Raw genomic sequence first — 19,984 nt, forward strand, 5'->3', positions numbered from 1 at the left:
GTGACAGACTGGATTAAGAAAATGTGGCACATATACACCATGGAATACTATGCAACCATAAAAAAGGATGAGTTCGTGTCCTTTGTAGGGACATGGATGCAGCTGGAAACCATCATTCTCAGCAAACTATCACAAGAACAGAAAACCAAACACCGCATGTTCTCACTCATAGGTGGGAACTGAACAATGAGACCACTTGGACTCGAGAAGGGGAACATCACACACCAGGGCCTATTATGGGGCGGGGGAGAGTGGAGGGATTGCATTGGGAGTTATATCTGATGTAAATGATGAGTTGATGGGTGCTGACGAGTTGATGGGTGCAGCACACCAACATGACACAAGTATACATATGTAACAAACCTGCACGTTATGCACATGTACCCTAGAACTTAAAGCATAATAATAAAAAGGAAAAAAAAAGAAAAACAAGACACTCTAAAAGACAAAAAAAGAAAAATTATCGTTAATATATGCCATAGAAATAACCTAACCCAGTTTACTCATTTTGCATATAAGACAACTTTGACTTAAAAGAGTTTAGATGTCTTGCCACAGACCATCTTGTGAGCTGGAAAGCCAGGCACAGAACAGGATTCAGTGACTGCTTTCACAGCGTTCATTCTAGGACATTGTGTTATTATTCTTTTACTGCCTAGTGCTATGCAGGTACTAAGAACAAAAAAGGGCAAGGAAACAAGATAAATGAACGAACAGCAAATATGACCAGGGTTTACTCTGTTAGTTACAGAGTTAAAAGTGGGATGAACATTTTTGATTCCAGTTCATTATGCTTTCTCCTTCATAAGGAGTTTAGCTATTTAAAATATTGAGGAAAAAATAAAGTTAGCCTAAATGGCATGAAAAAAAAGGAGGGGTTTATTCAAATAATTGGGGAAAGAATAGTGATATTCTGAACTTCCTAAATGGTAAGCTTGTAGTACAAATTGAAAAGACAGGGAATAGGCAATAGAGTTTCCAAATAGAAGACAAAAATCAAAATTCATATTGAACTGTCTCTGCAAAACCAAACTATTACATTCAGAAAGATAACTAGGTGAAAAAAAATCTCAAGTTATTTTAAATTTTGTGGTTGATTCTTGTCTAATCACTTTCAAACAAAAAATAATTTTTTGCAAGGATGTGTTCTCTACCACATACCAAAATGATCTTCCAACTGTTAAAGTATTAGGTTGGTGCAAAAGTTATTACGGTTTTTGCCATTGAAAGTAATGGCAAAACCACAATTAACTTTTGCACCAACCTTTAATAAAATACGAACAAGTCCTGAACAGTCCCTTGAGGAGGTAAAGCTAGTTAAGCTTTGAAAATAACCTTAACTTTGCTTAAATTGCAAACAGGCAAAACTTAACTTGAGCTATTTCTTACAAATGCTTATAATAAAGGAAAAACAAACTTAAGCTCAATCAGAAGCAGCCTACAAATGTATAATTATATAACTAGGGACTTGCCAATGGGATAGACCAAATAAGGCCACTATATAACTGTCACCAAACAAATAGAGAGAGAAAGAGAGAGAGCGAAAGAGAGAGAGAGAAAGATGGAGCCTCACTCTGTTGCCCAGGTTGCAGTGCAGTGGTGCAATCTCGGCTCACTGCAATCTCCACATCCTGGGTTCAAGTGATTCTCCTGCCTCAGCCTCTAGAGTAGCTGGGACTACAGGTGGGTCCCACCATATCCAGTTAAGTTTGGTATTTTTAGTAGAGACAGGGTTTCACCATGTTGACCAGGATGGTCTCCATCTCTTGACCTCGTGATCCACCTGCCTCGGCCTCCCAAAGTGCTGGGATTACAGGCACGAGCCACTGCGCCCGGTCCAAACAAATATTTTCTTTGCTTTAGTTCTGTGTTGGCCCAGTAGAAGTCTCCTCATGGTGTTCCCTTGTTGGAACTCCCTACCTACTTCTGGTTCAGAGCTGTTTGCTCAAATAAACGCTTTAAAATTTTATTATGTTTCAACCTGCCTTTTTTTTTTTTTTTTTTTAAACAAAACCAAACTCAGTTCTCTAAAATGATGAAAATTTTCAAAAAAAAAAAAAAAAAAAAAATCACATGTACTCTTTATAGCCACATTTGGTTGAAAATATACTCAAAGACCTTGTAATCAGTTTTGTCAATTGTTAATTAAGTTAGTTTGCAAGTCATCTTAGTTACCTAGTTTACTGGTGAAAAAAATTCAGTAAACTAGAATTAATTCAAGTACTTCTTGTGTGCAGTGTAACTGTTCATGCAGTACAGCCTTCTTTTTGTTTATGGGAATTAAGAGTATCTTACTAAAATATCAATGCAACTACATTTTAATCATGGTTTTACAAACTCATGTATATAAAGGTTAGTGTACCATCCATTTCTTTTTTAAAATTCTCCAACCCCATGTATTTTGTTTTCTAGATTTCACTGACAGCAGGTAAACAGTGGGTTAAGGAATAAACACAGATAAATCACCATAAAATGGGAAAATACATGTAAAAAATTATGTCATCACATGCCACGGTACCAGTTATTTGTGTTACTTCTGGGTTTAATTCAAAGCCATGAACAATATTCCCATTAAACATGTGTTTTGGGGAAGAAAATGAGAGTCCAGAACACGTAAAAGGTGAATAGTAACCACAGAATGCTGTGTCTGGACTCACTTTTCAGTGTAGGCATAAGCTGTGTAATTGTACACATATAAATTAGATAACATTTTTATTCAAAGTGATACAAATACCAATGGAATTGGGTTACAAACTTTTTTTTTTTTTAAATTTAACCTGGGCTCCAATGAAAGCAGGTGAAGGTGATTTGTTTTATTACCTGAACTACTTTTTTATTCAGGGCAATCAAGATCTTCTAAATGAACTACCTGTATATCTTTTTTTTTTCCTCCACAGAGGAAGCTGTAAAAACTAGATCACACTGTGTTGCAGTGATAAGAACTTATTTTCTCTGTCTATTGAGGAAAAAGATGTACATTGTCGTGTTTTTTTCATGAAGGTAGGAAACATGATGTTCTTAAGGTCAAATGCATCCAGGCGATTTAGCCTCATATTTTATTAATAGTAATGGGAATCATGTAGCTAAATCCTGGCAAATTGTACTGAATAGCTATTTCCAATGTTATATGATTAGATTCATATTAAGTGTTCATTTGATATTCAACGTGGAGCAAATCATTCGAAGGGTTTTGTTTTAGTAATAGTGATATGTCAGTAGGTGGAAAGGCCATTCCATTTGGCATAAAAAATACACTGTAATCAGTGTTTTAATTAACTTTTCTCTAGGGTTTTACCTGTAATTCTCTGGACTATACACAGTCCCTGTTTTAGCATATTATTCATCATATCACAGGTAATATCATCATTGCTTAAGATACTGCTGAAGCTCTCATTATTTTATTTGGAGGCAATAAGTATAAATGATTCTATACCGTATCACCTGCTTATTGTGTGGCCTTTTGGCAAATCCTTGAATATTATCATTACACTATTTTTCATTTTTGTAGAGATGTGGTCTCCCTATGTTTCCCAGACTGATCTTGAACTCCTAGGCTCAAGAAATCCTTTCATCTCAACCTCCCGAAGTGCTGGGATTACAGGCGTGAGCCACTGTACCTGGTCCATGACATTGTTAAGAATACAGTCTTTATCAATTTTGCTTGTGTTGGTTATAAAAGGCCTAACTACAGAAATTAAGCTCTAACCTGATGTGTTTAAGTGATGATGTGTTAAAATTGCCAACATTGATCTACTTCTGTGTAAGATGTTAGTCTAAAACATTGAGAATAAAACCTAAGTTATAAGCAATGTTTTTGATTAAGCACACATTTAGGACAAGAATTAGTACCAAAGATCTCTATGTTTATTAATAAGTAAACTAATACAGATATATGCATACATGCACATAGAATTTTATATAGATCCCTTTTTGTTACTGACATTTTATATCAATATGAAAACATCAATATTTTATAGTAACCAGCCATAAACACCGTATAGTTCAATCAATTGCATTTTTCACTAAGAAATTCCAACTATTTTTAAATTAAACATTTATATCTAGTGGAATTTTACATTTTCTCTAACAATATTAACAATTCTAACTGATAGAAGCCATTTTATTTTTCAAAAATCTGAATTGGAAGTATTTTGTGTCTCCACAGAAAATTGTCATTCCAATCCATGTGTTTAAATATATAAAAGCTGTCACTGATGAGTAAAGGGCTTTTCACATGTCTAAGAAGTAGTGAACTGACAAGAAATAGTTCGTCCTCACCCCTCGAGGTGGTCAAGAAATTCATGCTGATATTTAATAACTCTTAGCAGGAGATCAATGAGATTTTAGGGAGCATAACTAGTTTCACAATAATACTAGGGGCAAAATATCTGTTAAACTGTTGAACCTCTTTCAACTGGGGGAATAAATATTCAATTTAATAAAATGCTGTAACAAACAAATTGAACATCTATTTTTTAACTCTACCCACATTTTGGGATGTATTTATAGCTGGTTGAAACAAGACATGAAAATTTCCTGCTATGGATTCAACAAACAGCAGTATTTGGGTAGAGAGCAGCCTCTATTCTGTGGTGAATTTTGTACTCATTCAACTGCAGTTTCTGAAAACACTAGCCAAAAAAAGGTTCAACATGCCTATTGAAATAGTTAATTATTTTTAAAATGAGATGCAAACTTTTTTTTCCCAACAATATTTTTTGATTATTCATTTCTTCTATTAAGAGTGTGTGTAGGCTGGGCACAGTGGCTCATGCCTGTAATCCCAGGACTTTGGGAGGCCGAGGTGGGAGGACTGCCTGAGGTCAGGAGTTTGAGACCAGCCTGACCAACATGGAGAAACCCCGTCTCTACTAAAAATACAAAATTAGACAGATGTGGTGGGGCATGCCTGTAATCCCAGCTACTCAGGAGGCTGAGGCAGGAGAATCACTTGAACTAGGGAGGAGGAGGTTGCAGTGAGCTGAGGTCGTGCCACTGCACTCTAGTCTGGGTGACAAGAGCGAGATTCCATCTCAAAAAAAAAAAAAAGAAAAGAAAAAAGAAAAAAATAAAAGAGTGTGTGTAATGTAAAGCAGGAAGAGACTAAACTGTTAGAGACCATGGAAGCTGTTTAAAATGCTGATGAAATAGTTGTGTGTCATTTACTGGACCTGGAATCAAGATCTTCCTATCACAACTTGATATAAATACGATCTGAATGATTTTTATCTTAAAATAGCAACGGCTTTCAATGCTAGATGCATCTTAGAATTGCCTAAATAACTGCTTTTTAAAAATACAAATGCCCACGACCCACTGCGGACTTACCTATTCAGGTCTGGTTGGGTGGGGTGTGATGGTCTGACCATGTCTCTTATTTAAAACCTCCACCAGTCATTTTGATGGTCACACCGAGAACCTTACAGTGGATACAATATCCCAGAAGACTGTATGAGCTGTATGAGATGACAAGATCCGAAGGAGATTAGATCAGATATTGACAGAAAGTATGGTTCAGCATGTTCTTCAAAACAAGTATGTTTTAAGATTGGCAATATGGCTGGGCGTGGTGGCTCACACCTGTAATCCCAGCACGTTGGGAGGCCGTGGAGGGTGGATCACCTGAGGTCGGGAGTTCAAGACCAGCCTGACCAACATGGAGAAACACCATCTCTACTAAAAATATAAAATTAGCCAGATGTGGTGGGGCGCCTGTATTCCCAGCTACTCAGAGGCTGAGGCAGGAGAATCGCTTGAACCCAGGCAGCAGAGGTTGCGGTGAGCCGAGATCATGCACTCCAGCCTGGGCAACAAGAGCAAAAATCCATCTCAAAAAAAAAAAAAAAAAAAACCTTGTCACTTTGTCCATACAACATTATTCTCAAAATAATAATAATAATAATAATAGATTGGGACAGATACTAATAGCCCTGAAAGAAATTTTTTGCATCGTTTAGTCATGAAAATCACATTCTTTACATTTGGTTCTCTATATAATTACTTTGATCCTTTTATGCTTTCTTTTTATCTTCTCTTTCTGCCAGTTATCTATATTCCTATACCTAATTCTTGCTTCCTGACAGCCACATATTGAGTACCCAATAATACTGAACTGTAAGTTGTCGGTTCTTAGTAACTGCTTCTGCCAAACTGGGCAAAGAAGCCGCCCCACTGGCCCTGTAGAGCCAGAGAGACTGGTCATTCCACTTTGGTGTGATGAAGGCATTTATGTAAATGCCTGTTGACATTATAACCTACTATGTATAATAATGGGATAGAAATGAAGGAAATACACATTGCAAAACGATTCTATAAGCTTACTTTTCATTTTCTTCACTGGTCCCCACTGCCCACTCTCGTCTCTCCCAAATGTGTAATTTTATGATAGCTTCTTATCAAGAGGTTGTATGTCTTGGCTCCAGCCCCTTGTTCAGTAAGGCTCAGATCTGAATCTGGACTTAGATTTGACTTGATAAGGTAACAGAAGGAAAATGTGGATAAATTTAACTATTTCTACATGAACAGGTGGGCCTGTGCCTAATGCAGGTTGCTAGAGTTCTATATTAGGCAGTGAATCAACTGCTCAACAAAGATTAAAAACTACTTGCATGTTTGATCTGTATTAACCTCTCAGGTCACTGGGGCGCCACTGAGTAAATTGCATTGTCTCTTTGGAAATGGGATCACGGCTATAAAAGAGTTGTTTCATCTAACTTAGGAAATAAATTTACTTTCATGCATTAGTCTGGGCATCAGAAACACGGTTGAAATTCTTAATAGCAAGGTGATGATGTACTTTATGTAAAAATTTTTTTCTCTTCAAGCACTTTGATACTGCAAAATTCTTTTAAAAATAAAATTGAAGTAAATAAGATGTAAATAAGTAGAAAACATAAGGTTCACAAAGTCCACTCATCCATAAAATCTTATTTTGAAGGAGAAATGGGTGGTAAATTAAGGGGTCATGGTAAAAACGTGAGATTTCTTTGTAATCCAAGGACACCAAGAGAAGTATCTATTTTACTAAAGATGCATGAGAAAAGGGGGAGAATAAACACAGTAGGATACCTAAAGATGTAGGCGGAGGTAAGAGTCTTGCTCACACAGGAAGGGAGTTTGTCTTTTGAAAGTGGCCCATCAGTCCCGTTGAAACAGGAGAGAGAGTGACAGGCATGATGGCAAGTGCAGGTGAGTTTATAGGTTTGACTACAGAGGAAAGGAGTTGCCATCTAGTTTCTTCTTTTTTTCAGTAAAAGCATAAGGTGGTACTAGGCAAATTAAAAAAACAGGAAGATGATTCCCCTGGAGAACAGAAGAGAGAGCAGATAAGGAAAACACAGAACTGCTGAGAAGCCCTCCATAACTAGCTCAGGTGGAAGGCCCTTAAGCTGTAGTGACACGACAAAACCAAACAAACAAAACATTTATGTTTTCCTCCAGGGGCACTCAGGAACCAGGATGTCCTTTGGCAAAGGCAGACAGTTGACATTACCTGAGTAATGGAATAGCAAGACAACATGGAAAGAGAAAACTGAGGCTATTTACATGAGAGTAGCTGACTAGTGGATAGAAAAGTAGAGGCAAAAGTGTGACAATAGTGAGAACAGATGTAAATGAACCTGATGGATCAGAAAATAGGAAAGCAGGGAGTAACCAAGAGAAATTGGAAGACGGGATTTGATCACCAGATGATTAAATGTTTGTATTCAGAATTTTATAACCTGAGAATTTCAGGGTGCTTGCAAGGTATAGTCTTAAGGGGTGGAAGGCAGGAGGTTAAAGCAAATGAAGATGAAGGTAAAGTCCACCCGATGCGAGGTCAAAGAGTTGAGAACTGGAGTTCATGGCTAGTCATCCATGGAGATTTTGAAATGTCTAAAATGATGGCAAGACTTGAGTTGAAAACGATGATTGTGAGCCAGGTATCAATATGTCCAGCTAGTAAAGGGTAAACGGATGTGGGTAAGTAACGAGCCCCATCTGAGTCTGTCGAGCAGTGGAGCCTCCTCAGTCCACTTTGGTATGATGAAGATAACTGGAAAAGGGCACTTTGACTTGAGGTCCATGGGCTTCCGAAGAGTCAATGAATCAAGTTCACATGGTTGTGATCTTGGATGAAAAAAGATTACATTTCTATTTTCACGATCTTTAATATTTAGCACTTCTTTTACTTATGAATATAGGCGATAAGTCACAGTACTTAGCAATATATGTGTCTTTGTGACCAATACAAGTCATGAACATTTTCATATTACCTTAAGAATACGTAAAAATATTATTCAATACTTACCATACATTTAAATTATACAATGATTTGAACAATTGTCATTCATACTTATCAATATTTTTTAAATGTATGTTATTAGACTTGCTAATATTTAAAGGGTTATTAACAATGTTCATACATCATTTCATTATTAGTATGCCTACAATTGTATTTAGCATATTACAAATATTCTGTGAAATAAGCCAGATACAGAAAGACAAATGCTGCAAGATCTCACTTATATGTGGTTTCTAAAAAATGGATAAACACATAGAAGCAGAGTTTAGAAGGGTTGCTGCCAGGAGCTGGGGGCAGGGAGAAATGGGAAGTGTTGGTCAAAGGGTACACAGTTTCAGTTATGCAAAATAAATAAGATCCGAAGAGACACTTTATAGGGTCTATTAGCAACACTGTGTTGTACAGTTAAAAACTTGCTTAGAGGTTAGATCTTATATTAAGTGCTTTTAGCCGAAAAGTTAAAAAAGTGGGGGAGCGACAGGAGGACAGTTATGACATCATTAGTGATACTATGGTAGTTTCATGATGTGCATTTATCTCCAAACACATCAAGTTGTATCATTAAATATCCACAGCATTTTTATTGCCAATCATGCTACAATAAAGTGATCACAATGTTTACTAACCATTCTGTGAAGTGGTCTAAAGGCGTGCACGGCACACACAGCTCCACTGGAGCTTGCCAAACTCAACATTCCCAGCCCAGAACCCTTTTTGGAAATCTGATCTTCCACCACACCCAGCCACATCTCTAATGTTTCTATAGTTCTAAATCGATAATAACACAGCCTAGATCCTGCATAATCTGGCCTCTTCTACCCTTATAAATTTATTCTCATCCTTCTTACACTCCACAACCCAGCCACATGGAACTCCTTTTCAGTACTTGCATGAGCCATGCTTTTCTAACCCTGGGCCTTTCCACCTGCCATTCAATTTGCCTAAAACAGGATTCTGTCCTTTTTTTTTTTTTCTTGATCACTACCCCTTCACATAGTTAATGTGTATTTTGCCTTCTGACTTTCCCAAATTAGATGTTCTACTTAAAATACAGGAGTGCATACGACCTGGATATACTAAAATTATTCATTGTGTATCTGAAATTGAAATTTAACTGGGCACCTTTGTTATTTTTATTTGCTAAATCTAGCAACTCTACCCATGGACCTATACTGTCCTCTCATAACATTTTCACACCTGTAATTACTTCTTCAATGCCTGTCTTTTCTGGAACTTTGAAGATCCATGATGTAGCAAGTGTGTGTGTGTGCGCGCACGCGCGTGTGTGTGTGTGTTCTTCACCATGGTATACCCAATGCCTAAGATAAAACTACTAAGCATGTAGTAGTCACTCATAAATTTAACATGACCAAATTAATGAACTCTAGTCTATGCTTAACGTACCTGTTTACGTTTCTGACTTTCCTAATAGACTATGAGTTCCTCAAGAACAGATACACCTTTTGTGCCCCAAGCCAAAGCTCAATGCCTATAACACCCAAGAAATGAGTTGGCCAGAGCAAAATCTCCCTCATGTTTTCTTTGAAAGCCACTGGGAGAGGACCCGGCATGTTTCCGTCATGTTTGTGAGGTGTTCAGCTTACCTGGTTTGAGAATAAAAGAGCTGTTATAAAGACAAAGAGCTTAGGCATGTATGAGTTTTTAGTCCCAGTTTCCCAGTTAGCATCAATTATTTGGGTAAAATTGATACTTACTGGTTTATTAATACCTCTGTTTCCTTTAATTCTTTTATGTAAGAAAGGATGAAACTGAAAAGCATGAAGATCGTCAAGTGTTTGTGTTTATGCACACAAATGAGTGTTTAGACCGTTACAACACAGGCAGAAAGTTTAAATGTGGATGAAGAGAGGAGAGGAGAAATCTGCTTTTTGAAAAGGTTTGGAAAACTGTGTTAAGTGAAAGAGGTTAGGGGTTTGTAGCTCTGGTAAATGTTATTTGAGTATTTAACTAGTACCACCTTGACAGCGTATCTCCTGGAGAAAATCACCTCTAAATTACCCTCTTGCTTTAAAATTCAATGTGCCTCAGATATAAAGTGTACTCACAATTAAGAATCACAAGAGTAGCCAGTAAAGGAAATAGCCAGGGAACAGCGAGGAGCCTGGGATGGTTACAGAGATTGGAACTCTGGGGAGATATGGAAAGAATGCAAAAATGATCAACAGACATCTGCATCCTATAGAGTTCATAGACGGTGAAGAAGACTACTGGGTCTAAAAAAATAAAATGACCCTTTTTCTTATAGAGAATTTCATTCAGGTGCTTGGTCACAAAACTAGACCATAAGGGAAAGATACATGCAACTTGAAGAATTTTGAAATTTAAAAGGAAACAAATATGAGAGAGTGGGAAGCAGGCTTAGATGACAGGGGTGATTTTTATTGATTTTGTGTGCTTTTCTCTCTTTTAAAATATATAATTAAATGTGATTGTAGGTAGGATAGATTAGTAGATTTCAAAGGAAGCGAAACTGAAGATTTTAGGAACCTAAGGTTTACAGAATCTCTAAAGGAAATGTAAGAGTGATGAACTTCAGAATACCGATTTTGTATAGGTAGAGAGAAATATATTTCAGATATCACTGGATGGTTAAAGGGTGCATATCCAGTTGTATATGAATGAAGTTCTCACCATGATGGTGAGAGCATCACAGAAGAGGAATTAGACTCCAGAAAGAAGACACAGTGTACCTAATTGCTTATTTAGCAACACATAGAGACACATTAAATATGTTGTGTTGTGCTAATACATGTTTTCCTGTGAGCTAACTATTACTCTATACTCTCAGCCTGATTGTGCTAGTCGAAATTGATTAGTGAGCATTAGCATTCTATAATACAAATGCCCTTCACAATGCGGGATTTACGTGATTCTCTTATTAGGTGTGTTTTGCATCGGGGCTATTTCCACTGCTGTGTCCTGGCTTTCTGACATTTATTATGCATTCTGATGAACAGTTTTGACCTTTAATGCCTAAAAAAAAAAAAAAAAAAACCCTCACTTGCAACTGATAGTCCTGGAGACCACAGGAAGAGGGTGAAGGGGGAAAATATCATGTTGGAAGTAAAATGATAGATATAACCTGGAGAGCTATCAATGAAATGGTGAAAATATGATAATGACGAGCAGACAGTGGAGGGTTCCTGGATGTACTTTAAAATTTTGAAGACTACAGCAAACGTAAGGACAGCAAAGGAGGTTGTCAGAAATAGACCTGTGGCTGCAAAATATATAACTTAATTCATGAATAATTTCATGGGGTTTGAAGAAAATGGAAGAACAATTCCCAGTTGTGATGTCAGGAAAGCAATTTCATACATTACCATTTCACTAAGAGAAGAAAGTGTGTTTTATCAAATATCACCCACAAAATTGATAATCATTATTAAATAATACATTTAATACATTTTGTAGCTCCCTATAAATTAGGATAAATGCTTATTGTAATTGTAGTCTTGTTGTTTAAAGATTACAGTTATATTTTTTGGCAAAGTAATCTGATTTTAAAGCTATCTCTTTAAATGAGCAGGCTTCCTTTTCAGATTTCTTCCAAGAATCTGGTTTTTCAATGACTGTCTTAGCACAAACATCTTAATCAGTCACATTGATTAGTATGTACCTCTCCTCTTCAGTTTTAGACACTGCAAACCCACCCTTAAATGTAAATATGTTACTTGCGTTTTTAGAATTTACAGGTTTAAAAATAATAGATACTATCAGGAGAATGTGTGAGCAATATATATATATAGATAGATAGATTAAATTTCAGTTATATAACTAGTTTTAATGCTGTGAAATGGATGAGTTTTTTCTCAGTTTATGTTTATGGTATAAAATAAGGAACCAGGTGGTATTTCTGCTTCAGTAGTCTGTGTCTATTCAGCAGGAAATATTAAAATATAGAAGACCTCATAAGTTCCATCTGCCCACATACCTGGTTTCAAGTCTTCCAACAGGTTCCAGACATTCACATTGAACATCTTTGTAATGACTCCATCACGTAAGACCAACCCGTAAGGAGCATAGTTGTTTAACGCTGTGGATTCCTCCAAAAGAGAAAAGCAGACAAATGTATCATTATATTGTATATTTTTGTATTGTGGAGAAATATTTAGGAAAATATAATTTTAAGGGACATTTTAAAGAATTCTATATGAAAGATTTGAAATCATCTTCGAGAATTTTTAAAGATCATCGCACTATTCATCAATTTTGATTGTTAAAGATTTTGTAGATTTTCACTGATAAAAGGAGAGAAAAAATGCTTTTTAGAGTCCTGATACTATGAAAATGCTTTACTACTTAAGGAGTTGGTTTTTGCTTTTCTAGCACATTCTAACACCATAGTCTAACAGAAAAAAAAAGTGAGTTTTTTTTCTGTAAAACAAATACATTTCATAAAACTTCAGATAAACTAAAAGTTTATATATTAGATTAAGTTTACATTTGACTACTATTATTAGTGGGCAGAAAATACTTGGATAGAACTTTGAGATTAATATTCTTTTGAGTTGAGCCAAGTGAAGTGATCATACGGGAAGCGTCACCTCCTGAAGCTGGTTCCGTGACCTTACTTCCCCCTTGTGAGCTGCTGATGGTGACCTTCATGGTAGTGGGACTGACCATCTGGCACCAGCTGCTTTAGCACTTCAGCCCCAGCTGCCTAGAGTCGTGTCTCTAGTCCACAGATACATTTCTTCTCTGACTTCTCACCTAGAGTGGTAAGACTGCAGGATTCAATTCCAAATTCCAACACGGTGTAGGAGGAAAGTAATAAATTAAGTCTCTCCTTAGGAAAACATTTGTTGACTTCCTAATATATACCTATCATATATTAATTAATTCTTCTGGATCCAAACATTAATAAGATAGCAAGCATTATCATCCCAGAACTCACAGACCAGTGGGCACACACACACACACACACACACACACAGTCACTCATACTCAGGGTCTTAGGAACAATACAGTGTTTGGTATGTGCTGTGTCCAAGCTCTGTACCTAGTGCTCACAGGGCTGGAAAGAAGGGAGTGCTTATTCTTACGTGGGTAAAAAGCGACAAAAGGAACAGCTGTGTTCTAACATTTGTGGAATACCCATTGTTAGGGTTTTTATGTGGATGGAGACAGTATTTTAAAGCACTTAGAACAATTCCTAGTGCTACATAATTATTGGTTCAATAGATAAAACTTTTATGGCTTTGAGAATACATTCTAAATTTTACTTCTTGATTATCTGGTTTGGTATGATAGCATAATATGGAATGGTTTGGCACACATCAGAAAAATGTATGTTATCCTTCTGGAGGAGAATTTGGGTCTTCCATAAAAGCAGTAAATGTTAAAAGCAAACTAAGTAGAACATTTCATAGCCTTTCTTGGTCCGATTTAAATTTAATGAGCTCTTAGTAGAACTGAATGTATCATCCTCATAAACTTAGAGGCACAAGGTTTACAGAAACTGCAACTTCAACATTCTTCAACAGTAAATATGACTATAAATCGGGGGCACATTTATTTTCTTCCAGGGCTCCGGTCTTTTGCCATCTGCTAACATGGCATCTTGCCCATTTGGAACACTGTCAGGTTATGTAGGATAGAGGTGTTGCCTTCCTAATCTGCTCCTGACTCAGGACTGACCCAATTGCTTTGGGACATGGTGAGGGTAAGAACAGCAATCAAAGTAACAAACAGCACAGATGGTTCGGAGTCCTGGACAACCTGCCCAGGACATGGGGACACTGGGAACACAGTGAGCCTTTGTTCACTGCACCAGTAGGACGTGATTAGGCACAGAGGTGAGGCAAAGGGGATCTGTCCTAGTTGATTACAGAAGACAATCGGGTCTCTGGTTTTTCCAGAATTGCCAGGTAGGCTTGGAGATACACAGTTACTCAAAACCCCAAATACCTTCTATGTTTCTTCCGTAGAATCGATCAAGGTTTCCACCCACTACCTTGGACAGGGTAGATCTCCTAAGGCCACTTCCCTGAAACTGTAATAGTCTCTTAACTTTGCCCTTACTTTACAATATTAATATGAAATAAAAGGTAATTTGGTCCTTTCAGTCAGTTAGTATGAAAACACATCGTCATTTAGTGATCACAACTACGTAAAAACTGAATATTCCCTTTTCAGAGTATCTCACAAATGCCAGCTGCTTTTACACTGACTTACCCTTTTCCATAATCTTTGTGCTTTTTTAATCAGAAGCCTATTTTCATTTTCTTCTATTTCTTTTTAAGGCGCTGTTAGATAATATTGTGTTCGGCTCCATACCAATAGGTGCTAACTCAGCGGAACTGTTAAGGACATTGGGGAAAATGGGAATTCACCTCTTGGTCAGTCAGGCTCAGAGGAGAATGTTAGATGACTAACATCATTTGCTATCCTTATTCCCACATGTATATCTCAGTTATTTATTTTACTACTCTGGATACATTTTGTGTTCCCTTTTCAATATATTATTCATCTTCAATTAAATTAAAACTAGGAATTACTACAAAACAAACAATTACATCTTAACAAAAGACTACGATTTTAGTCATTCTTCATCAGTTTTATCAACAGTATTGTAATTTTCTATCTAATCATCACCATTCTTCCTTATACTTGAGTAGGTTTTACTGATCACAAAAATGTTTACATTCACACCCAAAAAATAAACTTTGTGTTTATCTCTGAATTTTACTGAAGATTTATTACTATAGTTTAAATTATTATTATAGTTTATTATTGCATAATTTATAGTTTATTAATATTCTGTTATAGTAATATAGAATTATATAATTCTAATATATGATATAATATTATAATATTCTATGCTATAATATATTATTAACTATGAGACAAAATTGATAATTTCAATAAGCAGCAGAATTCAGATATGCTATTCAAATTTTTTTTATGAACTACCTCTGGCTATTCAATCATTTTATTTTTTTCAACATTTATTGCAGACCTGCTATGAACTATTCATAATACACACAGATAAGTAATCAAATGATATGTTGAGCATCATATTCAGGTTTTTATTTAACAAAATTTTGTATTGAAAACACAAAATGTTGTTTAATAAATGTTGATTAAACATAAAGAAATGTAGAAATAACATGGTTATTCAGGCATGAATACAAAGTCATGGATATCAGAACCTTCTGACAGTATCACCCATGCATGCTGGATCTAGATTATTTTAGAATTCAGGTGTAATTATAACTAACTTCCTTCTAGGCTTAACTGTGCCCACAACTTATTATTTACATAACAGATAAACCTAAAAGTTCACAACAGTAAGTAAAGTTTTATAGATTCAATATTTGCAGATTAATATTATAGGAAACTCCACTAGCCCTATCATTTTGGGTTTCTGATATTAAAATAATAAAGCAACTTTTAAATGGCACATTTTTCCCTGGATGGAGCCTGTGTTCTATTTTGATGATTTACATCAGTTTATTTATGAAAATCTCTGTAAAAACAGTAATCATAATTATTTTTCTTTTCAACCCCAGTGTTTAACTCATACTTAAAGTACAGATACTGCATGCTTAGTAGTTGTTCAGCCAATAAATAAACCAGCTGGAACATTTTGTGTATGTGTTATTTGAAAAATAATGCTTAAAATGTTGTAAAGGCTTATTATACATCTTTAAAATATTGCAATTATTTATTTTGTAGAATCTTAGCTTTTCATTAGTGAAATTATGAAACTCTCTTACTGTTTTTGAACTAAGTTTTCTCAAACTAATTAAAGAATAGCCATTTATAGATATTTCATGAAGTCAACAACATAACTATGCTATAAGGGGGTTTTGTTCATTTAATAAGTCAGCAGTAGAAGAAGGAGTTTACCTTATTTCTGAGAAACTGAAAATGTCAGAATCCTTTGAACAGTGTAAAAGTTGATAAAGAAACAAACCATTGTTTCAAGAAGTATACTGCCTAAATATACCTGCATCTTTGGTTTTATGAAAGCATAACACAATGGCCTTTTATTTTCAGCAAAAAAATTTCAAAATTAATTTAAAATATATCCAACCCTTAGTAATTAGATATTTTGCAATCTTTTAAAATTAACATACGTAGTAGTTTCTAAGAATTCTATAATGACTAAAAGGAGTCTTATAATATTAAGAAGTACATTTATGTGTTTAAAATCAGATGAATCACAAATGTGGCAATGTTTTAAATTTATAAGAAAGACACTATAACATGTAGTATGGTTGAATAAAACATGAATGTTATAGTAAATCTGAGGCCTTCATATTGATGACTATACTCTGTAAGCATTAATGCCAGTGGATTAAGCTTAGTAGGGCAAAACAATGTGATTAAGTGGTCCCAAGATAATCTTTTGTATAAACAAGTAGAAACATTAATCTGAGAAAATGAACCTTTGCGTAAGAAAATATCACTAAATGGAAAGAAATGCTGTTGATGCCAAATTAGTATTTTGTGACACCAAAATGACAAATAAAAAAATAAGGAAGGAGGGTGTTATGCTAATCTGGTACCAAATAAGTTTTATTTGTTTTCTGCTTTTGTCTTAAATATCAAGATCATGTAAATGTGTTCATACATTTATTGCTATCTTAATGCTGGGAGGATTTAAATGTATTTCATTTTACATGAACTACATTGGTTTTTGACATTTTAGGACACTGAAAGGTCAAAAATGAGAAACACTATCTGTGTAAGAAACAGGAGAATGACCCCGAGGCACAGGGGTTAGAGGCTGTTACCTAAAATCGTTAGAATCCCACCTGTAAGAAAAGGGAGGAAGTTGTGGGACAAAATGGTAATCATGAAAGTTGAGTGTGTCATTTGTGCTGTATGGCATTCGGTCTGCTACAAATTTGTATGTTTACAACTTTATAACACAATTTTAAAAAGTCCAAAGTTGGACTTTTGCTTAGATGAGACTAGAGAAGTGGTCTAGATTTTGCATAGACAGTGTATATTCTGCTCTAGTGTTTTACGGTCTCTGGAAAAGTATTTAGAGAAAATGAAGACGTTAGCATCAATATTTTATTATTTTCTCCCAAAAGTCCATTTTTATAGCTTATTTTAAGTATATTAGTTATACTTTGCCACATAGAAAATTACTGCAAAACTCAGTGGCTTAAAACAGCAAATATTTATTATCTCACACAATCGGTGAGAGTTAGCCACTTCAGATTGCCTTGGGTGGCTGACTCTGGCTCAAGGTCTTTGATGAGGTTGTAGTCAAGATATCAGACAGGACTGCAATTATCTCTAGACTTTACTGTTTCGAAGATAGCTCATTCATATGGCTATGAGTCGAAGACTTCAGTTTCTCCCTGGCTACCAGGAGGAGACCTCAGCTCCCAACCATGTGAACCTCTCACGACAGCAGCTGGATTCCCTCAGAACTAGTGATCAAAGAGAATGAGGCAGAAGCCACAATGCCTTTCAAGACCTTGCCATGGACGAGATGTACCCTTACTGTTGCTGTATTCTACTGGTCAAATCAAACAATCCTAATACAACTTGAGAGAAACCTGTACAAACACATGCATAACTGGAAAAACAGGGCACTGGGGCTATCTTGGAGGCTATTACAGTGAGAGAAAAAAGAGAAGGAAAGAACGAAGGAAAGGAGGAGGGAGGGAGGAATGAAGGAAAAAAGGGAGAAAAAGATGGGAGGAGGGAGGGAGGGAGGAGACTCACCCACTCCAGAATCTTAGTGATCATTTGTTCACATTGGACAAACTGGCATTTAGAAACTGTGACCACCATCTCAAAATAAAACTTTATTATTTAAGGTTTGCCAAAGTGCCAATCTTTTTTCCATAATTAGTAAAATAGCTGCAGTCTGCTAGTTTTCTCATCTTTCTGCAGTTAATCAGTCTGAACATTTTCTTATTAATGGGACTACATTAAAAATCCTATACCTTGTAGGATAAGATTTTCTTTCAAAAGGGAATGTAAAGTTATATGGTACTTACATGCTATTTATAAGTTTAAAATATTACTACTAAGTAAAACCTTAGATTAGAATAGCCAGGTTTAGCAAACAAAATGCAGTATGTCCAGTTGAATACAAATTTCAGGTAAACCATAAACAATATTTAATATAGGTAAATACACTAAATAAGCAATTGCAATAAACATGTATTAAACTTTTATTTATCTTAAATTTACATTTAACTGAGTGTCCAGTATTTTATCTGGTAACCTTACCTTAAATAGCTGTCAATCTACATTTTGATCAAACATAATGAAATTTAAAATAGTATAAATTCTTTCTACGTGTATTTTTTCTGCATAAACCTATTTTTAAAACAATAAGTACATCAAGTAAAGTAGATCACATTTATAGTTATTACTCATTAAACTGTATTTGTATGTGGATGTGTGTATTCCAAAACTTGTGTAAGAAGATGACAGAACAACTGAACAAAGATGTACACGTTGCTGTGTTTACTTGTGAGATTGTTGATGTCCATGTCCAAGAACATGCATAATAGCCCAGCTTCCATTTCTACAATAGTTCCAATTCTAAAGTCAGTTCCATAGATTGATTTGAACCACTTTAAGGCTTCAGAAATCTTTAAACCTTAAAGACATAATTGCTACTTTAGAATTCACATGTCTATTTTCTTTGAAGTTTGCAAGCTGTTTTTCTCATGACTATTTGTGACTTGAATTTATTTACCCATCTTGGGATTCTACTCCAATACAGTCTAGAAGAAAATTAAGAGAAATCCCAGGAAGTTGAGCTCAAGCAAATAATAATACAATATAGGTTATCATTCATGAAGGTGTCCCGTACGTTGCTTTTTATACAGTGTTCATTTAACCAATCTGGAAGGTAACTTTAGCTTGACCATACTTTCCTGTTGAGGTCGTAAGTGGGGTGCGCTGGCTCAGATAAGCAATACGCAGAATCACTGACTTTAAACTGCAAGGCTAATTTGTTAGCTATGCTCGTCAATCTAGCAATATATCCCCAAGCCGCAAATAAATATGTGAAATGCTATCACTGTAACATTTAAATATTTAACAGCTGTTTACTTAACTCTAGTTCAAAGCTCAGTTTGTCTAACAGAATGATTCAATCTTTGCACAAGACTACATGAGTCATTGTGATTTAAAGTTTGGATTCCAAAATCTTTATGTAAGAGACGGTAGTACACTGAAGCTTTTGAAACCCTAATTAACACCAAAATTTCAAATATAAATAATTTGGTATAGAATGGAGCTAGAATTTGGCATTTTAAGGAAAAACATTTTACATAAAAGAATTACATATGAGTAATGATAAGGGCGCTAAGTGAAAAGATACTAAGCAGTATACTGCTCTCTAGTTAGAGTTGGTCATCTCCAGCTGGGTTTCCTATATTTGAAAAAACCAATACTAGTTTTCAAGTAGTACTAAGCAGGGAAATTGACATTTAAAGGAAAGAAAACCAACAGATGGCATGGAAGAAAAATTTTCAAATCATTTTAAACACTGTCCCCAATCCTGCCAATGGTTTGGGAAGTATTTTTGGTTCCTTCAATTAAAATGTCACATGTGAATTTTAAACCATATTGAAAAATATTAGTGTTCTTCTGAATTCTGGACAGATGGTTTAATAAAACAAAAAAGGGATGTTTGAAAATTACTATACATACGTGTTATATTAAAAACTCAGAAATTCCCCTTTGTAA

At 35.4% G+C, this 19,984-nt stretch overlaps 1 long non-coding RNA gene across 2 annotated transcripts in view; it reads right to left on the reverse strand.

Annotated features, from left to right (window-relative positions):
- The window catches only part of LOC108545123 (uncharacterized), a 67,064-nt gene that overhangs the window by 40,502 nt on the left and 6,578 nt on the right, over nt 1-19,984 (reverse strand). For both annotated transcript variants that reach the window (XR_001890049.1, XR_001890048.1), the window contains exons 2-3: nt 12,240-12,351; nt 5,329-5,456 (exon numbers count right to left, since the gene is read on the reverse strand). This is a non-coding gene — a long non-coding RNA (uncharacterized LOC108545123). The remainder of the gene's footprint in view (nt 1-5,328; nt 5,457-12,239; nt 12,352-19,984) is intronic.

Source organism: Rhinopithecus bieti, unplaced genomic scaffold, assembly GCF_001698545.2.
Source record: "Rhinopithecus bieti isolate Rb0 unplaced genomic scaffold, ASM169854v2 scaffold_27898, whole genome shotgun sequence".
Classification (NCBI taxonomy): domain Eukaryota; kingdom Metazoa; phylum Chordata; class Mammalia; order Primates; family Cercopithecidae; genus Rhinopithecus; species Rhinopithecus bieti.